The 21006-nt window shown below is 36.2% G+C and overlaps 1 protein-coding gene across 4 annotated transcripts in view; it reads right to left on the bottom strand.

The window, feature by feature from the left end:
• Positions 1-21006, bottom strand: part of KCNIP4 (potassium voltage-gated channel interacting protein 4) — a 1142821-nt gene that overhangs the window by 549845 nt on the left and 571970 nt on the right. The gene's annotated exons all lie outside the window — the stretch shown is intronic.

Genomic DNA, 21006 nt, shown 5'->3' with positions numbered 1-21006 from the left:
TGTTTTCCCCCAAGGACATATTCTCTGCAACAACATATAGGAAGTATTTGTTGAATGAAAAAAACTCAAGCTAACAATCACCAGTGAAACTTGGATCACCCAAGTCTTGCAACTCATCAGGTATTAAAATTGTCATAAATAGCAATTAGAACCTTGGAAAAAATTACACTACTTGGATTCAGGACATGTGGTATAAATATGAACTCTTTGGAATGTGAGAAGTTAGGGGTCATAGTAGTTTGTGTTACTTATGTAGCAGAACTGGAGATTTGAATACCCTGGTAATTATGCTATCTAATTAAACACAGAGAAAAATAAAACAACATATAAGTTTGTATACTCCAAGCTCATAGCTATCATCTTCTTGATTTTATAAAATGCATTTAATAATTTCTGGAATAGCTTAAACTATTTTAACACAAACTAGTTACTTCTGTTGATGTAGTCACTGATGCAGAGACACAGAGGAGACACTCAGTGGACTGAGTTAATTCCAATGTCAGATTAGGAGCAGTGATAGTCTCATTGTGAAAGTGGTAGACAAGCTTGACCTCAAGTAACCCCTGAGATTTGGAATCCAATAAACTGCAAACTGATTAAGTGGCATCTTGGCACATAGATGGCACATGTTCAATGGATATTCACAGTAGTCTTTTAGACTGTGCATTTACATATGGTTCAACAAGTGGAGATTTCATGCTGCAGAGCATCAGGATAATGTGGGGTTTCTCTGATTTCTTTCTGATGATTTGGAAATTGATAACTCATGCACATATAACAACTTCCCATTGATCTAAATATTGGATGAAGTGAAACACCCTGGCATTGCCAACTGAATTGATTGCACCTAATGAATGAAATGCACACATATCTATGAGACTTTCATTACAGTCTGCAGATTCCTTGGCAATGGAAGAAGAGACAAAATGCTATTATGGAGAGGTTTTTATGCTGCTCCCAACACTCTCACCAGCAACCATTCAGTTCTAGAACATTACATATTGCTTGTTCAGATAACTTCTATTGTAGATTGGTTGATTCCAGCTGACAGATGCTGTTATCAAAAAAAAAAAAAAAAACAACAAAAAACATGAAACACTTCAAAGATTTTTTCTTAAATCAGAGTAGTTTTCATAAGTAAAAGACATTAGTTTAGTAAAACTTAGCACGTGTTTCCCAAATTTCATTTACTCATGTAATCACTTTTAATAGTTCTACCAAATCTATTTTAATTATACTATTATGTTAGTTTTATTAAAGGAATTCATTAATCTTAAATATAATACTTTTTAAAGTTGGATATCACCACACAATTGTACATAGGCATCATTTATTATACAGAGGTAACATAAATATGAATATGATGAAATGATATTTTTTCCAATTTTAGACGTTAGTTCAGAACTGTGATCTCTTTAGGAAAAGAATGATATACTATGTTTTTCTACATTGTCAAAGCTGGCACCAAATGAATACTGTCTCCTTTCTAAAATCCAATGATTGAACTAGGATTAGAAAGAATCTAAATACCTTGTCATTGATACAATATTAGAAATGATTGTCTATGTACCATCTAAGAGCCTCATGATATTTTTCTCAAATTTTAGGAAACCATTTTTTAAAGAAATGATTTCCATTTACTTATTTAACTACAACTCACTGTTCACACATTGGAACAACCCACTGACATATACACCTTAAATGAAAGGTTTATGAAACAATATTTACTTTAACAATATGTAAGTCACCCTGAAATTGTCTCCTTCATGAAAAATGCTGATCAGGACCCACGTAAATTATTTGCCAAATCAATCCTGGCATATCACCAACAGTTTTTAAAATATCAACTTGGAGCAACACAATAAAGTGATGCTGTCTCTATTTTAATATTTGGGATGTTAAAATAAGCCTGTTTGGCCCAACGGACAAGTGAATTAGCAATCTTATAAGAAAACAAAGAGCTACATTAACTTTATTTTTTTTTTAATTGTGGTACGAATACATGACCCAAGATGTAGACATTTTTTAAAAAATCTAAGTCCACAGTACATTACTGTTAGTTGTAGGTTTAATGTTGTATAGCAGATCTCTAGAGCTTGTAAGTCTTTGTAGTTACAACTTTATGACTGTTGATTAGCACCGCCCATGTCCCTTGCCCCTCTTTGGTAACTGTTATTCTACTCCTAGTTTCTATGAATTTGACTATTTTAGATACTTCATATAAGTGGAATCATGGAGGTTTTGTCTTCCTGGGACTGGCTTGTTTTACTTAGCAAAACATCCTCTATATTCAGTCCTGTATTACAGAATCTCCTTTTTTAAAGGCTGCATAGTATTTCACTGTATCACACTGACTTTAGAAATGTTCACATTATGCTTTTTATGATCCCTAACCTGGTCTTCAAGGTAGAAACTAGCAGGTTTCTCTTCAGATCCATTGTACCAAGTTCACCCATTGAACATTAAAATCATGAGACCTTAATAATGGTAATAAATCAACTCTGTGGGTAGTGTATGTGTTTATGTGCATGAATAACTCGGATTAAATAAAATATAATCTTTAAATATATTTCAAAAATTGATATTTTTGTTGCAAGTCTTCTCAGAATGTTTCAAATGCTGATGAGAACTTTTATTATCTCATGGGGTATGTATAACCTTCAGTAAGGCACAAAATATTTTAAGCATCAAATATTCTCTAGGTCAAACATATTAGAAGATATACAAATCTCTCAATGTGCATTGGCAAATTATGTTGTTGATTTTGCCATGTTTCCTATTTCTCCATGCCTCTATGATACCCTCTGCTTTGGCCAGTCACTCTTGAACATAACATAAATTTTCATCTTCATTCTTTACTCACAGTATTTACTTTACTGCTAGCTCATATTTGACTATGAAAAAACATCCATCCTGCAAACAAATTCTTGCACACAAAACAGCCAAAAATTGCATATAATCAAAAATTCTATCAACTAGTGAATGGTTAAACAAAATATGGTATCTAATGGAATACTATTTAGCAATTTAAAAAATGGAATTACTCACCAGTGCTATACTATGAATGGATTGCAAATGTAAAGAAAAAGGACACATACTGTATAAATGCATTTGTATGAAATGACCTAAACAGGAAAATCTGTTAAGACAGGAAGGAGATTAGTGGTTTCCTGGAGCTGAGGGTGGGAATGGAGATGAACTGTAAATGGGATACAAGTAGGATCTAAAACTGTGGATATAATGACAATGCTGTAAGGAATCTGGCTTCCCCCACCCCCTCTCAATCTGCATTCTCCCCACCTCTCCCATTACAGGAATCTGGCTTCCCTCACCACCTGTCAATCTGCGTTCTCCCCGCCTCTCACGTTATAGGAATTTCCGGCTTATGTTGCCGTAATCTTCCTGCCTCCCACATTACATTCTAATATGTCATTGGTCCATCAGTCAGTCTGTAAGAATTCTCCTACGCGATTGGTTCCTCTCAGCCCGGGAAATTCCTATGTCTGAGAGAAACCTTGCATCATGTTCTCTTCTTTCTTCCCTTTCCCCCATGCAGACGTGAATCATGTGCATAAAATAAAAGTTCCTTGTGTGAGACCTGTATCTGTGGAGTATTTCTGGGAGCTAGTGAGGAACCATAACGCCTTTGTTAGGCCTTTAACGCCTAACAAATGCTACTTGAAAATATACTAAAATTCATTGAATCAAAATTTAAAATGGTGAATTTTATAGAAAATTAATAATTCTTAATGAAAACCTTTAAAAATTCCACTTGGGGACCTCATTATCTATCCACTCACCTTGATTTTTTTTCTCTCATGTATTAATTTGAAGGTGACCATTCCCTGTCTTGGAAAAAACATGCCACTTTGTTTTTATGTATCTTTGAACTTTTCATATGCCTTTATACACTCTCTTGTTAATATTTAATTAAGTATTTGTTTAGTGTCTTTACTAGACTGCAAGCTTTTGAAGAAATAAACTACTCTGGAATAGTCCCTGTAAAAATAAATACTTATCAAATCTAAGTATAAGAAGCCAATTCTATTTAATGAGGCTAAGTGTAATCAAAATAAGTGCAAATGCCCATTAGTGGATATTTTTAAATTTCCTCATCTTAAATTTGAATTTTAGCTTTTGTTATTTAAAAAGTTGTTTAAGGGCTCAATACATCAGTCATCAATTCAAGGAATAATAATAATAGAAACAGCAAAAGACAGCAACAATGGAAGCCGGAAGCCATTGCCTTTGCTGGTAGCTTTCTTAGGGCTGGTCATGGGACAATGCTCATTTTGTGAATATTATCACAGAAAGAAAAAAAAAAAAAAAAAAAAAAAAACTGGAAATGCAGTGAAGTTGATTGTCTTAGGCTCAGTGCCCAAACTGTCAGAGGAGACAGAAATCCCGTGCACATGGCATATGGAGAGAGCCCTCTCAAGGGTCACTGGGGATGAGATATAGGAAGATGGGAAAGAAAGAGACAGGGGCTGGGATGGTTCAGAGGCCTTGTTTAGTCTGATTCATGGGGAAATGAAGGCTCAACAGGAGGGCAGAGTCTGTTCTGTTTGGAGGCAAAGGAATGGTACTTAAATATACCTGTCCCAGTGAGTGTGTGTGTATGTGTGTGTGTGTGTGTGCATTTGTGTGTATAACACGCAGGCACCTTGGCTGCAATCACCCCAGAATAATCCTTTATAGAAAGTTAGAAGTATGACCCCTTAGTGAGTGCCCACCACTGGAAGATGGACACGCCTACCAGGAAAACAGGTTCCCAGGGGCCTGGACAGGTACCAACAACATCTGGGCCCAATCACACATCTAGCAAGGAGAATGGCTAGGCTTAAAACCCCAACAGATTTGGTGCCTAAATCAGTGCTTATTACCCTCTATTTTTTTTCTTCAGGGCCACATTTTGGTATGTTTTGCCTTTAAAATGCACACACAAATACACAAAGCCTTCCTGTTAGAGTTCACGTTGATCCATTAGCATCTACTTTTAAATTAAATGTTAATTCGAACCAGGATAACAAAGTAAGCCTATTTGACACCCTTCTTTAATCTTACTTTTAATGAATAGATGAAAATAATTTTTAATTGCATGCATTATTTAAATAGTGTATGAGGAACTTGGAGTTTGCTTGAAAACAGTAGACTTCTTCCAGCATTTTAAATGTTCGTTACTCCAAATCGTATTTTGATTAACTTATTTACATTCTCTATGAATAAAGATTTGCTCAAAACCTCTCAGTTCAGTGTCCAAATCACCACATGTTCTAAATGAGGCAGTTTGAATTTCTGAGGAATTACCACAAGTCCTTAATTGTCCTTTTATCAGACATAAAATCATAAAGGCAAGTGTACTTTGATGTTAGGAAGCAGCTGATGAGCCAACTGTCTGTCAAGGGAAAACAATGTTAAGAAACTATAATCTCCAAAGTAAGGAAAGAAAGAAAAAAGAAAGCAAGACATGATGTCTGCAATCTAGCACTGCATGAAGCTACTAGCTATGTTTGGCATGACTTGTTGAAACAACGCAAACACCATTCATAAGGAATGACACCAACTCTCAATGGAAATTGCTCCCCACTGCACCCAGCCCTGTTCATTCTTCCCCACTTTCCATTTAAATGCAGATACAAAGAGGACTTTCCAAGTCCCTCTCTTATCTTGCCAGGCCTCTCCTTCCCCCTTCTCTCTCTCACTTTGCTTATTTTGAAAGTTGGCCTCATAGCGCTCAGTCTTAGAGTATGCCGCCAGTAGGCTACAGTATTTGGAGCAAAAACAATGTTTGGTACATACATTCCATGTAGAACGTGAAATGCTATTCTGGATAGTTGCCTGTGAAAAGCCACTGTGCCCTGTCACCAGGCATGACACAATAATTGATTGAGCAGGTGAAAATGAACCTGGCTGGAGTGCACTATGGGAGAGAGGGTACTCCTAACTGGTTGCATCTTAAGTTACAGAAATGACAGAGATGATAAAGTAGGGGTATTGCTTTGGGATAAAGTAGAAGGCAGTGATCAATCCTTGGAAGTGCTTCCACTGAAAAGGGAATCCTTCACGGAGCAGGACATCGAGTATTCTTCTTTAAACCACAGCTAACCACAGCTTTAAATCCTTTTCTTTTCAAGGAGAAATTTCCCAGACAATTCCCTAGGGATTCCTGATGCCTTCAGTACCTTCTCTGTAAATTTCTTTCCATTTGTTGGAGAGAAGGGAAGGGAGTTAACATTTGTGACATATGTTTATGTTTTTCATCTGTTATTTCATTTTTATAATGAATGTTTGAAGATAAAATATCCTCATTTTGCTGATAAGAAACTGGGACTTAAACTAAAAATTAGATTAAAAAAAAAAAAGAAAATAATAAGGTTAACCAAGACTCAGACACTGGGGCCAAATTTGGACCTTTTGGATTCGCTGTTCATGTTCTTTTCAGTCTTCCATGCTGCCTGTCACTCAATTCAGCACCTCCCAAATGTGAACTGCCCGAGGTTAATAGGAGACAAGCATTGTTTAGGGTTAGAAAAAAGTGGGCCCCTTTAGCAAGATTCCTCCACAGATTTAGTATGCACAAGTATATTTTGAGTCTCCAAGAGTGGCCTACAGGAATAGTGAGATCGAAATTCCATGACCACAGAGCTCCTAACCATTCAAAACTTGCCTGGTCTTGAAATTATACTGAAAACATTTTAGAAACTCCTGTTGCTTCTATTTTTATTTTGCAGATTTTACATTGCCTAAAACATTATGAGCTTGCATTAATTTGGAAAATAAAAAAAATCATTTATATGAATCAAGATAATATGATGTGCATTCCTATTAGAATGGTGTTTATAAATACATGAAAAGAAAATAAGCATTAATGGAGGTTCTATATCTTTTATAATCATTATGTACAGGCAAAAAGAGAATATATTCATGTACTGTCTTGAGTATTATAATAATAAAGCAATGAACAGAGTTATGTAAGGCCAGCACTGTTCTAAGCACACAATATATATTAACTCATTTAATCTTCTTAACAATCCCTGAAACAGATATTAGTATCTCCATGTGACATATTAGGAACCTGGGGCACAGTGAGTTAATTTACTTTGCAAAGGCCTGCTAGTGACTTGCACAACAAAGAGTTGACAGAGTCTGGTACCAACTGGTTTTCTATTAAATTCCATAATGCTTTTTACTCTGATTTAAATCTATTTTGCAGGGGAGTCTCCAAGCCATTTCGGAGCATTTCTATCATCTATGTAAAGACTAACCAGGGCTCCCAGTGTGTTATTTCTCCTTCAACTTTTCACTCCCATTTTCTCCTCCTTTTGTGCCTTTCTTATTGGGAAATCTGAAAGAAGACTATATAGTCAATATTAAAAAAATTGTAGAGGAAAAATACTATGAACTTTAATTTAACAATATAAATGTAATATGAATTTACAGGTGTCTTACTGCCTCCTGGTCATTCAGTCTTACCTATTTTGATGATCAACTACTAAGTACTGCTGCAGGAAAGATCAGCATGGATTAGAAATTCTTTCTGCTTGAAATCAACATGCTTGGGGTTCACTGGGGAAGACAGATCTTTGAACACCTGAAGCAGGGTGTGTTCCACCAGTGGCGGGGTTAGTCTGATTCATGAACAGCTTCACTTCAAGTCTCCTTTGCTACGAAACACATGTAGACATCTTTCTGGGGACTAGTCAGGTGGGCTTGAACTCAGCACTGGATTACAGCACAGCTACTCCCTGCCAGGTGACAGCTATATCTGAGTAAGTACTGTTTTTCTGCAAAGCTTTAACCATGCACAGATATGTGCTTAGATTACAGGCAAAGCACACACAAAACTTACTGTAAAGTGAAAAAGAATCAGGATGATAGAAGCCACTATTACTATTATTAAAAATAAAAAAGAAAGGGAAAAATGGACTAACCACTTACCCTAGATTCTGGAAAATACTAATTGATGATTATTAAAAACAGTAAGACCAAATTCTTACATCGTGCTGGCCAAAAGCCAGACACTGTAAGATGTTTATATATTTGAACTTACTTTATCCTGAAGACATTATGAAAATAATGCTATTTTTATCTCCTTTTCACTGCTGAGAAAATGAAGGCACAGAAAGGATAAGCAAAGTGCCTGAGATTATAAAGCACTTCTGTCCAGAGTGACTGGCAGACCCTTGACTAATGTCAGTACATCCTCAATCAAATGTCTGATGTGGGATCCCTGTTTGCTGCTGACTGCACTTGATGTTGCAGGTGTATTAGCTCCTTGTTCTTCACAATAATGCTATGGGGGAAATCTTGTCTCCATTATTGAAGAAAAGCTAACATCAGGTAACCAGCTATTGGCTGAGTCTGGATGAAAACACAAGACTATTTGAATTGAAAGCCAGGGGCTGTCTTTGACCCTAACATTTTGGAGCAATTGTTTTGGACCTATGTTCTTTGAAAGTGCTGGTCATTATCTTATTTAGTTTGAATTCCTAGATCATAGAATAAAACCTACAGTAGAGTGTTTTCTTTACCAAAAAAATTGTGTCAATTTGAATCCAGATCAACCTAGTCTTCTTTTCTCTCATTATTCAAGAAAAAAAAATCTACTTAAAGAAAAAGGAAAATTATGTAGATGATCCTTTGTGGCCAAATTTTCCAATGTACTTTTGAAAAGAAGAGCAAAAAATGTACGAAAAATACTAGGATCCCTTGCTGGTGAGATGTTTAATGGAATCGCTGCTCTTCTTTCTATTACTCCTTTCCTTTTAATCTGTTCCTCACAATAAATAGTTCTTACCTAAGTTTTCACATGAATGGCGCCCAGGCAGATGCACAGCAAGATGTGGTTAGGGAAAGAAAATGACTGAAACTCAGAAGCAGAGGCTGAGGATTGCTAAGAATAGCAAACGTCAGGTCTGCACCCACCCTAACCCCACCCTCTCACACATCACACGCCCAGTCCAATTTTCCCTTTCAGAGGAAATGAAGCAAAACACATCAATAAGTCAAATGGTTTGTTCTAGGAGTTGTAAAACTAAAGCTCCTCTGAGAAGGTACACAAAATAAGCTCCTCTTTCAGGTAAGGGAGGCTAATAGGCAAAACATCACTGTTGTGAACCCTTGATAATTCCCTTCACATCGGATATTTGCCTGGACGTCTCTTTACCAATGAGGCTGGACACAGCTTGATTTGAAGGCAGAACAGTCACTGCAAATGTGCAATGTTCTGACATTAGTTCCAAGATGTTTCTGCTGAATTCCTTTATTTTTAAGTTTAAAAACAAACACAGAACTCTTCAATTTTAAATAAGCTTTTTGGACCAAAAAATGTTTTTCATTTTAAGTTGATAAATTACTATGTTCTAAAGCGCACTGTTTTTTTTTTACCTCTTGGGGAAAAAAAATGTGTGTTTTATATTGATATTCCATTCCTTTTCAAATTAACCTTTAAAATTTACATAAACCTGTAAAAAATGGACATGTTCAAAGAAGAAATGAAACGTCAGTGTTCAGCTCCTCTGCTATGTGTGTGTATTCTTTAAATGGAATCAATGTTTTGAACAGTTTTGAAACTCGTTCATTTACCTAAAGACATATATTCTGGGTGTCTTTCTAACAGTCGTATACTTGCCAGTCTTGTGGGACTAACATGGTCAGATGGGAGAATTTATCAACATACAGATAAGAGAAGGCTCTTGCCTGATCTGAATGGGTTCAAAATCGAGGCATGGCCAAGTGAGATGGCACCGAGAAGGTGAGAACCAAGCTTGGATGGGGCAGTAGCCTGGGACCTGGAAGAGGCAGCCAGACAACCACATGGGTCCTGTTCCAGCCTTTCCAAGTCAAGATGGGGAATGCATGAGCTGGCGAGCAAGAATCAGGCTGAGGAAGCACACATTCCTGTGCCCTTTCCAGTGGCCCAAACAAGGCATTCTAAGCACTTTATGTCTATTAAATATGTGTTCTTCCAAGACAAATGGTCTACAAAGTAGATCCAGTTCAGGATTTTGTAGGTGAAACTGAGGCTCAAAATACCTTGCCTGAGATCATATAGCTAGCTACTGCAAGTATTACAGTCAGGACATTTTTCTTCCAAAGGAACAATGTCTTCCCCTTCAACCCAGAGTCAAGTTTCATTCTTCGTCTAATACTCTTTTTCATAATGTCCCTTTTCTCCCTCTGTGCTTGCAGACATAGGTCAATGCAAACCCAACCCCCAAGGAATCCTCACAGGTCTTGGTATGAAAGAACCAGGATTCTTGTGAGCCCGGTGTATTCTAACTGGTAGATTGCATGGCTTATGTATGTATGGAATACTTAAGCATGTGTATGCACATGTCTAGCACATCTTTACACAAACATGTACCTGTGTACAAGTACACTTGGGTACATGCACATATGAAATCATATACCTCATTGATTTTAAAAACCACTGAACAGATATTTGATGGGAGGATATAGAACCTGTGACTACCAAATTCTGAACTTTCCACAAGTTAGTAAGAGACTGGTGGTCAAAAGTTGCAGGCACAACTTTTACACTTTTTAAGAGAAATATAAATAAATGTATCACTAAAAATATCCAATGAATAATGCCTTAGTTTTGGAAACTCAGTTTAAGCATGAAATTCCTCTCTATTTTCATTTCACTCCATTTTTGAAAGCCTAGGGCATACACCACTTCCAGGAATTCATCTGTCACTTTCAAAGATGTCTGAGAGCTGAAATTTTTTACTATAAACAGATTAATTAGCATTTGTAAACATTTTGCTGGATGAGGAATTTAACTGGCTATTTTGATGTATAGTGTACCATTGTGACCACACCATAGAGAAATATCATTTTTAATCACTGGTTCTTGTTTTCTCACATAACTTCTGGTTATATGAGCAACTAGTGATTTCAGGCCTTCTGAGGTTGTATCTCCATAGTCTGAGCAGCTTGTCTACTTTCACATATTTTACAGCTGCACTTGGCAGATTTCCTCTAATTTCCTCAATATTTTTCCCATTATCCTATTTGTCACCCAATCATGCCCTTCTCCTTGAACATGTCTGATGAGAACAATTTTGCAATAATATACCCAATAAAATGTATTTTATTTGAGTCAAAGAGAGTCTTCTTTTAAAACTGTGGCCACATATCTCAAGTGGACACTTAGCATTGCATAGCAAACTTCCTGCATTTTTTCAGTAAATTTACTCCCTGCCCCCCAACCTCTGGTAAGACTATATTTTATTTCTCTTTCCTTAAAACTCTCATTACTTTTCACCTCACCAATGCTTTCCCTCTCAACCTGCTTCATATTAACTAAGAAGAAAGTCTTCAGTGATAGTATCTCTTAACTTCCCATTATGAATGTACCAATATCTACACCTACATTCTCCTACATTCTTTACTTTCCTCAGCATAGACTACAAAACCAACTCCTCTGCAATCAAAACCAACCATCAGGGACCTCAGCAGTTTAGTCCCAAAGATACTGCAACACCTAGAAGAGTACCCAATAGAAGCTCAGTAAATAGACATTCAATGAATGAATGGATGAAGTGCCAACACAGACATTTCTAGAGTTCACATCTGTAGCATCTGTCTAGAAAAATCTTACAAAACTCAAATGATAAATAGTAGATCCTGCTCATTCTTGACTCATTTCCTCAGTGCCTTTTATATTGTGTCTAACAATTAATGACACTTTTATAGACCACATAAATAGAGCCAGCCACTGTCCATTCATCTCTATTAATTTTACAGAAGTGAACAACTTAAACAGGATGAAACTGAGGCTTGAGGAGAGATCAAGTAAGTTGCTCAAGGGCAACTTGTAAGTGAGAGAGGGAGAATTCAAATCCATGTCTGACTAATGACATAGCCCATGCTCTCTCCACTCGGCTATGCTGCCAGTGGACCCCCTTCTCATGTCCAAGCCCAACTGGATTTCTAATCCAATTCTGTGGGGAACACAACCAGACTCCCAGTTCAATCAACAAGACCTGAAAATGTCATGCTGTCAATTAATCCTGTATTTCTCCATCAGGCATGAATTCAGGTGGCCATGGAGATGGAGATATGAAGACTTTATATCCAGCAAGATTGGATCTTGCTTTCTGTGTACCCATGAATGAATTTAAATCAGTCAAGAAATAGCAAGCTCTTTTAAGATCACAACAGGAGCAGATCTTGTTTTGGGGGATCTGGAAAACATGTAATTTGGAGCAATGGGGCTTATAAGAAAAGTTTTTAAAAATCACATATACAAATTTGGAATGGACATTAACATTAAAATGCAAACAGGGTGGGGCCCATATACTAGAAAGGCTCTGTAGCTTAATCTTGAATTTACTTCAAGGTAATCCTATATCTGACCATGACCTAGTCCTACATTGGAGGCAGGTACTTGAAGGTTGAGAATCTTTGTTTTCCAGATGTTCAGCCTTGATTGAATCCCAGCTTGACTATTTCTAAGTATGCGATGTCAGGCAATGACTGGAACTTCATGAACATATATTCACATCCTTCTCTTTTGCTAAATCCCCAATTACAACAAGTACATAAAAACTATTGTCTACCTGACTAATACATATTAAGTGCTGATGATAGTGCTCAGCATATGCTCATCAAAAAGCTCATCAAGGTGTCACTGGTACCATTACCACTTGATGCTGTCTTCTAAAAGCTCTGAGACCTCCCTCCTTGAGGCCCCCTTCTCTATTCATTTGACACCTGCCTAAAGGCCTGAGATCACCTGGCATTTGAGATTTGACTCCATGTCTTCACCACTGCGGATCTTTAACAATGAAACCTGGGTTCTAGTTTTCTGATGAACAAAAGCTTAGTTCCTGACCTTCCCCAGTTGGAGGCCTCACAATGTGGCAAGCTACCCTACTTTGCCACAGTTTTCATTCAACCTGGGCAATAGCAAATCCCCTCCCCCCATTTTCCTGGGTATAAGTAATAAAACTAGAGAAGAACAATATAATGAAAAAATGTTCACAATATATTTTTAAGTAAATAGTCAGAGCAGAGTTTCTGTAATTATGGTTAATAAGATTATTCTTATAGGATTTTGCAAAAATTAGATAGTATAAATATGTAAATTTTGCTCCTCACCCCGAATATAATTATTAGTCTATCACAGATGATGCAATTATGATGGTACCTATGGTACTGAATAGTGTTGTGATTTCTAACAACTCAATTAACCTTCCTAGGTCACAAGTGACTTTTAAAATGAGGGGGTTGATGTTTGCTAGTACCAAAAATTATGTGTTAGTACAAATACCTGGGATAGAAATGTATTATTCTCACCTAAATTTGGAATAAATCCAATTTAGATATTTATTGTTGAAGCTAGTGTGGGGGGGAGGAGGAGTTACTTAAGGAAAAAGAACAAGGTTTTCCTTGTGAAATTTACATTTTTCAAGTACACTATGAAATTACTCCACTACGCAGATACTCAAGGACTATTGTTTGACTTTTCACAAAATCCCTTCGCCAGCAAAGTCATATTAAGACCATCCACATTATTTCTACTGATGCATTTAAGAGTGGGGTTTTTATCCCAGGATGTTGAAACTTCCTGGGAAGAAGAAATACAGACTAGACCTGCTCACCCCTTATGGTAGGCAGAAGGGCAGAACTTGGTTAACGAAGAAGAATGAAATTTTAACTTGAGCACAGGTTAAAAATTAGTGATGGGAAGTACTGGCAGTTGTTTCAGATAAAAGAGGTCTGAAAAGAGGTAATGAATCCATGTACTGACAGGTGTCTGAGAATAGACGCATAGATCAGAAGGAGCAGATATGGTGTGGAAAGTGATATCAGGGTATATTAAAAAGGATGGAGTCCTGGACTGTGTAGCCTTCCTATTTTAATTATTCAGTGACTTCCCAGTAACCCCAAGCCTTTGCAGTGGTCCAGTATGAAGAGTCCTTGGCTAACCCTCCATTGTTCCTTCCTCTACCCTGGCTGGCTCACCCTGCTCCAGCTACACTGGCCTGCCTGTGTTCCTTAGATAGGCCAAGTGAACCTCTAGCCAAAAGCTCTTGTACTGAGTACATCTTTTGCCTGGAATCTATAAGTCCCAGATTCTACTGTCCTACACATTCATTTCTTTCAAGAATTTGCAGTTATTTCAGGCCTTCAAAAAGGCTTTTCCTGATCATTCTGTAATAGAACCCTGTTTCTGTTCCCTTAAAATAGTTTGTGTTTGCCTTTATTTAATATTAGATTAGATATTACCATATATTCATTTGTCTTTCTTCCTCAGTAGAATATAAATTTCACAAGGACAAGAACTTCACTACTGTGCTTAGAATAATGTATGGAACATAGGAGAGAAACATTCATTCAATAAATAATAAATAAGTAAATTCTACTGGAACTATTCTGTCTCCTGTATATTTTTTTAAATTTATAGTTAGTATCTAAACATTTAGCAAATGAGCTTGAAAGAACACAGGTTTTGTCTGTTTTGCTTGTGACTGCACCCCTACCATAAAGAACAGTGGCCGGCACCTTGGACTTGCTCAATAAATAACTTGAAATGTTGTTTACCATAAAATTGTGCCTCTACTCTATTTTCAAAAAAGGAAATTGATGACTGTTCTTTGATTACAGTAACAAGTAACCAATGGAACGAGTTTTAATCCCAATCCAATTCATCAAAGACAACTTTCCCTTAACAAACCTTCTTCAGAAAGCCTAAAACTCAACCTGACCTTAGCAGCATTTTGTTCTGAATAACTGTATCCTAGAAGCACAGCTTTCAACTGCTTAGCAAACAAAGCATTCAGCTTTTGGTTTTAGACACTAAGTAGTGGCTTCTCCTCTTTGGATGGAAAGATGATGGTGCCTAGATATAATGGCAAAACACACAAATGATTTATTATAATTGTAGGCAGAGTGCTAAGCACATATAAATACTAACTGGTATCAAGCCACACACACACACACACACACAAAAAAAAAAAAACAGATTGGGAGGTATAATGACAACTCCAGTTTAAAAGATAAGGAAACCTAGGTTCAGAAGGTTATAGCTCTTACCAAGACAATAATGCTAGTTTGTATTAGAGCTGGGACTGGAATTGCTATTTAACTAATTAGTTTGGTTCGTTCATTTTCTGTACTCTGAGCAGCTACACTCTATGGCCTCCCTATACAAACCAGAATACACAATGGGTATAATTTCAGCAGTAAGATTTGTCTTGATAATGAGTCTCTGACAAATTCAAATGCTTTTCAGAGACATGCCTCCAATGTGATATCAAAGAAGATGACTTTGGAGCAAGCATGAGGAAGGTGAGGGGTTGGAGCTCAGCTTCCTGTGTTGAAGAAACAGTGTGATGAACAATTAGGACAACTGCTCAAGTGACATATAAGTACATATATTTGGTATTGAAACTTGACCTTGCAAAAATGCATCCCCTGGGTCAATGGAAAGGCCATCAGGTGGTGACAACTCTCTACTACAAAACTTATGCAGACAAGTCACAGAGGTGGAAAACATTTTGATTTATGGCTACTTCCTTCAATCTAAAAGTTGTTGGTCGTTGCACCTATATCCAATGACAAAGATGTGCCAGAAAACAAGTTCACTATCACCCATGCTCTAAATCTTTGGACTTTAGAGTGATTGGTTCACTAGTAGAAAGACAGAAGACCTGAGACTTGGATAATTATTTTAAAAAACATAGGTTATGTTTAAAGTTTATCTTATGAGTATAAATCATAATATCTTTATTTGCAGAAAACAGTTTTGACAAAAACACCTGCAACTTGCATGCTTGCTGTGCTAATTTCAGGGGATGACCCTTACAACACAGCTTTTACCTCTTTCTGCTGTTCGGGGTTCTACTACAGTTAAGTTTTCATATCTCTTGGACTCAGTTTCTTCATCTATGCAATGATCCATTTGGATGGGGGATTTCTGAAGGTTCTTCCATTCTGTGGAGCCCTGACAAGTCAGAGCTTCTATCATATGAATTACTGACATATCTTCCCTTATTTTCTCCTCTTCCTCAATTTTGACCCATTATTATATCTACCATTACCAATACATCTATACAGAATTAGAAGCAAAAAATTCAAATTCAAAAAAGAGTTTAAAATGTATAGGCATATTCTGTAGAAAAAGGTTATATTACATATGACTCATATATCTAAGCTCATTTTATCCTATTTGGGAATATTTACCTTCTGCAGTCATAATGAATGCCATTTGGATCAGTGCCACTACAAAAATATCAAAACTAATCTACATTCCTTCACTTACTCCCACTTACTCCCTTGAGCACGTTATTACTCTCCTAAACCCTGGGTTTACTCATCTGCAAACTAGAAACAACACCTGCAATTTGCATGCTTGCCTAGGTGACTTCAGGGAATGGCCCCTGCAGCAGAGCTGTCACCTGCTTCTGCTGTACGGGGCTTGGCTACACTGAGGTTTTAATCCCTCTCTTCCACTTAGTTCTTGATAACTTATCCAACTGTGCTCCTTCTTGCCTTGGCCTTGCTGATAAAGGTTGGAATATGTGTTTCCTGCTGATAACCATCAGATCAAGCCTTGAAACCCAAACAAGGCTGTGTTATACTCTAAATCAATTCTGGATACACTTACTTCAAAATCCAGCTATAATCCCAATCACCTTACTACCTTTGTCCATGCCCCCATCAACCTACTCCATTCATCTCAGACCATTTCATAAATAAATCTTCCTCCTGGATTCAAGTCTCACCTTTTCACAGTAGCAACTTGGGTCAAATTTCCTTTTTTCTCCAAAATCCCCAACCCTTTTCTGTCCCTCTGCTTCCAGCCATCCCATCTATCACCCAAAGACAAACCAAATAATCCCTGGGCTTAGTCTGAAAATGGATATTTATATAAACATTCTTCTCCATTTTTGCCTCAAAGCATAACAGAATTTTGTGTAAATTTATAACATATGGACTTCATAATATTCTTGAAGCTGTGTCAGATTGACACAGTATGAATAAAAGCATTTTACTAATAGATTGTGTTCAAGAGAGTCTTGTAGAAAGCCATTAAGAGAACTGATACAACAATTTCCCCTTTCACCAAATTATTGGAAATTGTTGTTGTAATGTTTAGGCAATTTAAACTATAAGATAATATAGGGAGGTTGTTGTCCTTAGTTTGAATTTCAGTTTTATGATGCACTAGCTGAGTAACCTTTGATCAGGTTATATAGTCTATAGGTCTAAGTTTTCTCATACCTAAAGTGAGAGGACATATTTTAGAGGACTATGATGAAGAGCAAATATGTGATACTATAGGTTAACATCCTCCTCTATTAACATGTCTCTACCATACTATATACTATTATGCTATACTATATTCTAACACTTGCCTAGTATATATGAAATCCTCAACAAAGTAAGAAATTAATATTATTTGTAGGCATCTCATTTTATGGACCAAAATTAGGATTATGGATTTCAAGTAGCAATCTAAAATCACATGACTAATAAGAAGTGAAACTGTGACCAGAATTCAAGCTAAACAACTCTAGACCCTCTAGGGGTGATCTCTGAGCACACTAAATCCTCTTCTTCCAATTGTCCCACTTAGGTATTAATGTTCTTGAAATAGAAGAAACTATAAAAGGTCCTTTACTATAAAAGGCCCTTAAAAAAAGTCAAATGGTAAAAGTATTCCCTTAATTCCATTACTTCATGGGGCGAAAGATAGTATGTTTACATTATCTAACATCTCTATACATTACTTTCACCTTAAACATTACAGTTTAGAGAGATGACTTTTCTAATACTCCAAACACATCAGTTCTGATATCTCATTACATTTAGGGAAGCAGGATATTAGAAAAATTAAACAAATACTTTGCTTTATGAATTTCAACTAAGCTAATTCAGATGGAAATAACACTCCCGCCCAGTGATCTCTCACTTCTTGATTTCCAGTGAGCATCATAGACTAGACATATAGACACTGCTGCTTTCCAGGTGGTCCAACTTATTGACAGATTTAGTAGCTCCACATTTCTGTCAGTAGCATGAAAGAGCTAAAAATTTGGTTCTAAAAATTCAACTTTTTGCATGTGGTTAATAACTTGTGTAGATCTCTGTGTATTACAGTAGTACAAAGACCAGCTAAATAAAGACAGCTGCATAAATACTGAAGAAGGTCTTATGTTTATGCTAAAAAGAACGTAGATTATCAGTTATTTCTCTTTGTGATTTTATAGAAGACAATTACCAATGCAAGTGATTTTTTTTCAAGTCATTCATTAATACATTCTTTAAAATTTTTGTTTTTTACTTAGGTTGATAGAAGGATGGTTTTTCTTCATTCAGTAACTACTTCAACAAATTTAATATATATTTGGATGAAAAGTAGATATTTCCATAGCCCAGTGTCACATATAGAGATAATGAAATGGCTTTGCCATTAATATTTTGATTCAATTTCTCCCTGGAATGTGTTAACAGAAACCACTTTCATTTTTATAGCTGGGAAAGAGGCAATTTGTTGTTGTGAGAGTTTAGGCAGATTCCAAACTATAATAGTTCTGGAGTTTCTCAAACTAAGTAGAGAGTGGTCATGAATTCAGAATACTGACTACTGACAGTGTGCATTGCTCTTAAAGCTTTGCTCAAATTAACACTATTATTCATATGCACACAACCTGGTATAAGAGTAATTTTTTTAACAAGAAAACTTATTGAAGTTTAACAGCATTACTAATAATAATGCTACTAGATGATATATGCTTAATTGTTATTGGAACTCTTGTGTAAATTTTGAGAAACTAAATCACAAAGATGCCTGAAATAGGAGCCCCAAATGCCAAATTCTAAAACTGAGGAAAAGGTCATTTCTCTACTCTCATGAAATACAGTGACTATTTCCCTCAGGTATGGTTAATTAATCCACTGTCAAAGAGGAGGATTGATCTAATAGTCATACTGCGTAACTGTTCCAAAGTAGATCATTGATACCTATTTCATGAGAAAGGATATGTGTTACATAAATCATCAAACTTTAATTACCCAGTAGACGCATAGAATTTATGAAATGGAAAGTTCCATGGAGATTATCAAGTCCAGTTTTAGACAACTAAAGAGGTAAAGTGTCTTATCCAGGGTTGGAAGCAAGAGAGTAGCAGATGATGCATAAGAATCTACCTCAACTATTATTTTGTTTTCTCAAGTGAAATGATGTCACCTGCTAAGTGTAAATCTTTTAGTTTATAAATATATGACGTGGGTCTATGTGTAGCATTATGTATTTATGAATATCATACACAGACTGTGGAGAAGAAGGACACAGGGAATCCAAAAGCCCAATCCCCAGTCTTCTGCAAAGAATGGGAACTCAGCACTCAAAGATAAACAATTACAAATATTTCAGATTTTTCCATTACCCATTTATTTTGAGGCACATTTATTCTATACATATTAAAAGCAAGATAATAACTGCATTTTGTAAATATTGCATTTTGTATGCCCTTCATAACATTACATATATTGCTTATATAATAATACAAAAAATGAAAAATGACATTCTGAGTGATATGTAAAACAATTACAAGGTGACATAAAAAGTTTCAATCATTTGGGAAAATCATTCAAATTCATCCTCATTAGTCTTTAACCAAGTCCAGCTAATACACAGATTCTTTACTAGGACACTTGAGCAGACAGAAATAAGAAAGGTAGGAGAAACCATTCTCTCTCCAACTCAGATATGTAAAATGGTGGGAAAGAAACTCCTATGTGAAAATAATTCTGAATGAAATGAGCACCAATACTTGTTTTTCTTAATAAAGTTTGGGAAAATCTATGAAAATGATATTTTGATCTTAAATATCATTTGTCCTTTTCATTAATTAAAATCAGGCAGCAAATTTATAGTGTACTCATAAACTTATGCAAGGAGATACACTCATCTATTCATTTACGTTTACTCTCCAGCAAGTAAAGAGGGCAGTCAACTTAAATCTTGTTTTGAAGGTTGTTTGACTCTCAAATTCACTTTGAGATAAATCATATACAGACTTCAAAATGGAGAGGCACTATTGCTTTTTGCTTCTTTCAACTTTTACATGTTAAGGCTAATTCCTCCTTAATGTGGTTAATCCTTTACCATGTACAAATACTTCCTGAAAAACTCTAGAAATCACATATGGATTTATACTGAAGTTTATGAGAGAGCAGATTGTCTCCATGGTATTAATACAGTGTTGGCCTGGAAAAATGTTAATGTTATAAAATACAAAATATGAGAAAGAAACTGTTCACACAAACCAGTATAACTTTTAATATAAGTAATAAGTAAAGGGAACAATAAATACTTTCATAAAGGTTAGCAGCCCTTGGAGGAAGGAAACGCAAATTCCCATTTGAGAGAGGGAATATTTGTGCTTCTGAACAAGAACAACAAAAAGAACCCCCAAAAAACCAATACCAGAGGAGGTGTCAGCACAAAATCCAAAGTAAATACCCTCAATATAAGAAGACAAAGAATGACCATGCATCCTCCATGAAATGAGGCACAGATCCCTCAACAGAGCTAGGAATTCTGACACTGTTCCATGTAGCTGGCATTTTCAGAGAAAATAAAAACCAGTGCACTAAAATGGGACATCCCAATCACACTCACCAGGTAAAATAACACACACTAAGAAACAAAGAACCCAAACCAAGCTACTGGTTTCATGAGGATGGATAAGACAAGTCAGTTTTAAAGAGCAGTGACCATTTCCAGAATTTACCCTCTTCTTAGAACTACAAAGCAAATGTTTCCCTGTGAGAGGGAAATGCATTTTGCAAATTTCCTTTAGAATTACTCTAACAAACCCTGCTTTCCACCATCCCCCTCCCCCTCCTTTCAATGAGTTACAAATGTAGGTTTCTGGTAACCTACATCAGAGTGACACACTTACTTTAATTTGATGTTTGCTATTTGTAAAGCAATCTTGTTTATGCCACATTGTGGCAGCCATTCTCTAGAGGGTTGGATTA

The sequence above is a fragment of the Sciurus vulgaris genome, assembly GCF_902686455.1.
Source record: "Sciurus vulgaris genome assembly, chromosome: 9".
Classification (NCBI taxonomy): domain Eukaryota; kingdom Metazoa; phylum Chordata; class Mammalia; order Rodentia; family Sciuridae; genus Sciurus; species Sciurus vulgaris.
This window is presented reverse-complemented; position numbering and strand designations above follow the sequence as displayed.